A 6965-nucleotide genomic window follows, 5' to 3' on the forward strand; every position below is an offset into this window, starting at 1 on the left:
TCTATGATAGTAGGCTAAACATAGGCCTATATTGTAATAAAAAAAGAAATATTGGCGAGTGAGCGTTGCAACGCAAGCCCTTGGCAATTGTCGCTTCTTGAGGGGAGTTTCCACTGCTTGCTACGATAACCAGGTGTATTATTACTAGTAAAGACAAATAACTAAAAAATAAATATCTGTATTGACACAGCAACGTGTACAATATGTTATTAGACTTGGCTACAGACTTAGGGCAGCTGTAACTGATTGCAGTTGCCACTGCTAGTGAGATGCTAAGATTTATATTTGATAAATGAGGCAAAGGACAGTTATATTTGATTGTACACATGTATAAATGTGTTATTTTAAATCCAGGCATATGTACTTAATTTGTATTATTTTCGTTGTTACTAAACAGATTAATGTCATTGTATCTGTTTTGTTGTTTAATATTTTAATTCTGGTTGAACATTTTTATTGAAATGCTTCAGATTATTCTTATTAGATATTGATATCAGTGAATCTAAACAAACCATGTTATTCCGTTAAGACAATCATGACAGTATATTAAAAATCAAGACACAATGCATGCTTTTTTATCGACCCTTTTATTGCGTTTAGAAACTGGCGAACAATTTATATTGTTCAAGTTCTTGACAGAACTTTTCGTAATCGTTTCTTTTGTCAAATGCAAAGGTGAAGAGCTCGTGTGGGGAGTCATGCTCATCCGTCTCCCCTTGCCAAATTTTCAGTGCTTGTAGGCTTTGCGCTTGGTTGTCCTTATCCATGAACAGGAAAGAGGGCAACTTGAGTCCCTCCTCAAAAACTGTGTTTTGGCACCAAACAGCAGCAGCCTTCATATGTGTTATAAAGATGTTTTCCTGCAAGAATGAAATACATTTACTTTAACTAATGCTTAAAAATGTAAAATGTAAATCTAGTAAATAACCAGATTTACCTCAACTTCTAATTTCATTGAATAATTAAAACAAACCTTTGCATCAAATATAACCAGAGATTGCTAATCGAGATTGACATATCATTGAAAAGGCTTGCTTTATATTCAATAACATTATAACCTAAGAAATGTTGTTGTTGTTGTTGTTGTTGTGTGTTGGATTTGAATTTAAATGAATAGTAGTTCCCTACCATTTTTATTGTGAATACCAGCAAATATACCATGATCTTTTAGTGAATGGAAGAAATAAAATTCACTGCTAATCTAACTATAACATCTTCCTGTATCTTTGCCTACAAAGCACACACACTGCTTTTATATATATAAAAAGGTTGCCGAAATTCACATAATAGATTTTTTGAGTTCATATTTTGTGGGTGTTTTGTAAAATCCTTACCTCTTCTGGTATGTGAGCCTCATCTACTGTCATGTCAGCTCTGGAAAAAGGGAAATTATTTGTCAAGAAACTGGTGACATTCCTTCATTACATTAAGGTAATCTTGATATGCAAAACTACTACATGTCCCTGGCAGAATGGATTTATTGATGTTGCACATAGGCATGTTTGCCTACAATGCAAGTGGGCTATACCTGGTCCTTCTATTGGATGTGCACTTCAGAAGCACACTTTCTGCCTGGTAGCGGCAGATTTTTCTTTCCTGTGACATCCACTGAATAAAAACCTTTAAACAAATATATTTGTAATTAAAAGCATGTTGAAATCTGACATTGAAATGAGGCTTATGCTGTGTTTTATGTTATTTAACTATAGTTATTTTACCAATACCTATCATCTCACCTCTGGCAAAAGGACCCCTGATATATAAAGCTACTTCTTAGCTACAGTTCGAGGCAGTGAGAGGATGTTTTCAATGCGCTGGATGATCTCCTCTGTCTGAATATAAAAAACATAGAGGAAATTAACAATATGAGACCTAACAATGTGTGAAACTTGCTAATTGTAAACTAATAATGTTCCTTAATTGTTTTATGTATTTCTCCCTTGACCCCCTCTGTGAAAATATATGTATGAAGATTTGCATGTCTGCCCGATTTGCACTGCGCAAGTGCGAGTTGGTCTCCCATATTATTGGACAGCTACGTACGGCAATTCAAACAGGACATATGACAAAGCGGCATTTGGCAAAGAAGCAAAAAAAAAGACCACATTAATCTGAATGAGAGAGATGAGTTACATCATCTTGTTAACGCACTTAAAGACCTGCTTAAACTAAATATCCAAATGTATTTATATTAAGTACCAATTGTGTTTGTTAACTATATTACATAAATCAGCTTTATCTGTCTGAGGTAATCATCATATATATATATTACACTGTGAAAAACAATGCGCTGAATGAATGTTACATTTGAGGCGTTGCAGACATAGAATACCTTGCCAAACATACTGTATATATTTGAAAATGTTATATAACATTTAAAATAACATGATTTAAAGATACATTTTAAATGAATCAAAGGCTATTGTTTGCCATGCTTGAAATATCAGGAATGATATGCTAATGACATAGAAATAGAACTCTACATACCTTCATGTCATTGAACAAAGTGAAATGTTCGCTGTAATGATGACGTAGCGCTGGATCCAATCCTTTGTGTTTTGTTACGACCCTGGGACGTTAGGTCAGGTGTGTGGAAATGTTTCCCTCCTGTGTCTATGAGTGTGTGTGTGTGCGTGTGTGAGCAACAGGTGGTGCTCGTTAAGCTGATTAGCTACCTTCAACCTGCTGATTGGTCCACCTGAAGAAGAGAGGATATTTAACAGCAGCCGTGCAGTTCCTCGGCCTCTCTCCGACTAGACTTCTCCTACTCCCAACATACATTTGCGCTGCGATGTCTGTCCTGTTACACTGATTGCTGAGTTATACCGTATGCCGGTCCTTTCTCCCATGTTGTGAGAAAAGCTACTAAACCTGTCTTTGTTAGACACGCTTTATTTATTTTGCTGAGGAGTGCAAAACCCTTTCTTTTTTCCTTCTGGATAATTCGTTTTCTCCTGTTTTTTGCATTAGAGTAGGTAAGATTTTTGTATGTTTATTTTTCTCATTTGATAGGTAAGATTTTGTGTTAAAAGCTTTCTTTGTTTTGTGGTTTTGCTACTCCGGTGTGTAATAATTTTAGGTAAATAAATGTACCAAATGCTTTCTCGTGTTCTTGGGAGTGGGAAAAGTGGGGAGAGTGCATTTTATGCTGCGCCTAGGTTCCCCTAGGTCTGGGCGTAACATATTTGGGGGCTCGTTCATCCGGTCTTTCTGTTCTTGTCATCGGGTCGGGTAAGCATGGCTATTTCCTATTCTCGTACATTCTATGTTTCTGGTTGACAGTTTGTCTGTTTGGAATTCACAATGGAGAGTCAATTAGAATTGTTTACTCAGGAACCCTCCATTGAGATACTAGATAACTGCACGGTAGCAGATTTAGTGTTAATTGCGCAGTTCTATGATGTGTTTGTGCCTACAAAAAAAAAAACAGGAGTTAAAAGACCTGTTGTATGCAAAACTAGTCGAAAAGGGTCTGTTTGAGGAGAAAGTTCATACACATGAAGTGGATGATCTGGCAGGTTTGTCCGCCCCACTCCAAGGCCTGCCTTCTCAAGCTGGGATGTCGGTAGAGGAGCTACAGCTGACTCTGCGCATCAGGGAGATAGAGCTGAGACACAAGGAGCTGGAGGTGGAAGCCATGCATATACGGGTTAAAACTCTGGAGATAGAGCGGGGAGTCGCTCTGCATTCCAGTTCATCACCTACCCATAGACCACACACAAATCCCCATGATGACAGTTTTGATGTGAGTAGGCACATAACATTAGTCCCACCGTTCAGGGAAACGGAGGTAAACACATACTTTAATGCCTTTGAACGCATCGCTGGTATGCTACAGTGGCCAAAGAGAGTGTGGCCTCTGTTGTTACAATGCAAATTGGTTGGTAAAGCTCAGGAAGTTTGCATTGCCCTGACTGTTGAGGAGAGCCTCGATTACGAAATTAAGACAACAGTCCTTCGAGCGTATGAATTGGTACCGGAGGCATACAGACAAAAATGTAGCAATGGTAAAAAGGGTGTCAACCAGACCTACATGGAATTTGCGAGAGGAAAAGGTGGCCTTTTGATCGGTGGTGTCAAGCTAGCAAAGCCATGTCCAGGGAGGCCATACGTGAGCTCATTCTTTTGGAAGAGTTTAAAAATCAACTGCCTGAGAAAATTGTCACATTTCTGAATGAGCAGAAAGTTGTCACTTGCTGCTGCCGCGGTACTGGCAGATGAATTTGTGTTAACTCACAAAAATGTTTTTTTTCTTCCAGTTTGCCGTGATCCTGTGACAAGTGACAGAAGGGTAAAATCTCCTTCCCATGGTAGTGCCAAAGCAGCTGAGAGCAGGGAGTGCTATTACTGCCGTGAGCAAGGACACCACATCGTCGACTGCCCTAGCCTAGAAAGGAAAGAGCAGTACGCAGGTAGAAAAACGCCATCCCCTATACATTTTATTCATACCAAACCGCACTCTGTAAAGAACGTTGCATCAAACGTGGAGGATAGCGCTATTGATGAGGCGTTCAAGCCTTTTATTTCGCAGTTTTCTGTGTCTTTGACAAGTGAGGGAAAACAAATCCCCATCACAATTCTGAGGGACACAGGTGCTAAGCAGTCGATTATTCGTGGTGGTGTCCTGCCGTTCTCAGCTCAGTCGTATAGTGGGACAGACATTTTGGCATGGGGGGTTAAACTAAGTGTTTTGCGTGCGCCCTTGCATTTTGTTCAGTTGTCGTCCAAATGTATTTCTGGTGTGGTTAAGGTGGCTGTGCGTTCCCAGTTACCAGTTAACGGTGTTGATCTGATCCTGGGTAATGATTTGGCTGGGAAGAAAGTTTTTCCGTCACCCGAAGTGGTTAATGATCCAGCTATGATGACATGTGTGTCTGAGTCCACTGCGTTGGATTCGGTTCAGCTGTTCCCTGTGTGTGCTGTAACTCGTGCCATGTCCTGAAAACTAGGTGACGTACTGGATCTGAGTGACTCTTTTATGAGTGACTCCGATCCACTGAACCCACTGCCAGAGGGTCAAGAGAAAATATCTGTTTCCATAGAGCTTCAGCCTGACAGCAAACCCCTTCAACTTTCAGTGGATAAAGATCAGTTGATTAAAGCACAGAAATCTGACAGTACATTGTTGTCCTGCCTATCCTTTGAAAATGACAAAATGGGTGAAAGATCAGTGTCTTACGTATTTGATGATGGTGTTCTGATGCGCCGCTGGTCGCCTAGCTCAGGTTGTACGCAGGAGTCTGGGTACCAAATTGTAGTTCCACAGCCGTTTCGTTTACAAGTGCTCAGTTTGACACATGATCCTACTCTCTCCGGTCATTTAGGAGTCCGGAAAACCTACCAGCGGGTTCTCCGTAATTTTTTCTGGCCTGGACTTAAATCAGACGTTGCTAAATTCAATCGTTCTTGCCATACCTGTCAGATGTCTGGTAAGCCAAACCAGGTAATTCCAAAAGCCCCTCTTAGACCGATCCCCGTCATGGGAGAGCCTTTTGAGCATGTTGTTATTGACTGTCGGGCCGTTACCTAAAACAAAATCAGGTAATCAATACATTCTTACGGTGATGTGCGCTGCTACTCGTTACCCGGAGGCGGTACCGCTGCGTTCGTTAAAGGCTCGCTCTATTGTGAAAGCGTTGGTAAAGTTTTTCTCCACGTTTGGCTTCCCAAAAAACATCCAAAGTGACCAGGGATCGAATTTTATGTCCAAAGTATTCGCGCAGGTCATGTCAGAGCTAGATATCGGACACCGTACGTCAAGTGTGTACCATCCAGAGAGTCAAGGCGCGTTAGAAAGGTTCCATCAGACGCTAAAAAGCATGCTTCGCAAATTTTGTACCGAAAATAATCGTGAGTGGGATGAGGGTTTACCGTTATTGTTCGCTATAAGAGAGACAGTACAGGAGTCTTTAGGATTCAGTCCGGCCGATTTGGTTTTTGGCCACACTGTGCATGGCCCGATGCGTCTGTTGAGGGAGAACTGGCTCTCCGATAAGTTAAAGAAAAAAGACAACATTTTGGACTTTGTCAGTTCATTTAAAGAAAGGCTACATCATGCCTGTGATTTGGCCCGTGAGTCACTCCGGACCTCCCAGTCTAAGATGAAATCCCGGTATGAAAAAAAGACAGTTGCGCAGGAGTTTCAAATCGGTGACCAGGTATTAGTTCTGCTACCCGTTGTTGGTTCGGCCCTTCAAGCAAAGTTTTCCGGCCCGTATGAGGTGGGCCGTAAGCTCAGTGGAACGGATTATATGATCCGTACTCCGGATCATAGAAAGAAAACTCGGGTGCAGGGCCGGCCCTGACCAATTTGCTGCTCTAGGCAAGATTTTTGCTGGCGCCCCCCCCCCCCCCCCCAAAATGCAGACACTCATTATGACTCGCGCATGCATGCACGGTTGTGGCATGACCACCAAAACAGAAAGATATGGACACAAGATGTGTGCAAATGTATTTAGTATCCTATCCATCTGAACATGATTTAAGTGGGGGGGGACCTAACCTCCTCTAGGGGGCTCCGGGGGCATGCTCCCCCGGGAAGACTTTTTTTTTTTAACACTAGAACCGCCAGAGGTCGCTGTATACCTAAAACCGCCAACTATTGGCTATTGATTTCCAAGGTACAATGTACCATACAGAACAGTGAGTTTTGATCGCACAGGGATGATATGTATACCAATATAATCTGTGGACTTTCAGCTTTTCATATTATATAGTTTGTACAGATAGCATGAAGTATAAAATATCGCAACACGTTATGTTTACGCGCAAAATCAACAGCGCGAGGATCGCTGCATATTCTATGGTAGAAATATTACCCACTCTTGCTAATAAACGCTTGATGTTAGGCTTGTGTTTCGTAAAGGTAAAAATGCTTCATATCTTCTGATAGCCTTCTACTCATAAAAAAACAACAACATGACAATAATATAAATTCATATAATAATGTATTTGTTATATAATTG

The 6965-nt window shown here is 40.9% G+C and overlaps 1 long non-coding RNA gene across 1 annotated transcript; it reads right to left on the reverse strand.

The window, feature by feature from the left end:
- Positions 1–651: 651 nt before the first annotated feature.
- Positions 652–2618, reverse strand: LOC307016070. Its single transcript, XR_013801747.1, has 3 exons — positions 2488–2618; positions 1335–1374; positions 652–860 (listed from the first exon to the last, which is right to left on the reverse strand). It is a non-coding gene; the product is annotated as an uncharacterized lncRNA (long non-coding RNA).
- Between the last annotated feature and the right edge of the window lie 4347 nt (positions 2619–6965).

Source organism: Notothenia rossii (assembly GCF_949606895.1).
Source record: "Notothenia rossii genome assembly, chromosome: 8".
NCBI classification, from domain to species: domain Eukaryota; kingdom Metazoa; phylum Chordata; class Actinopteri; order Perciformes; family Nototheniidae; genus Notothenia; species Notothenia rossii.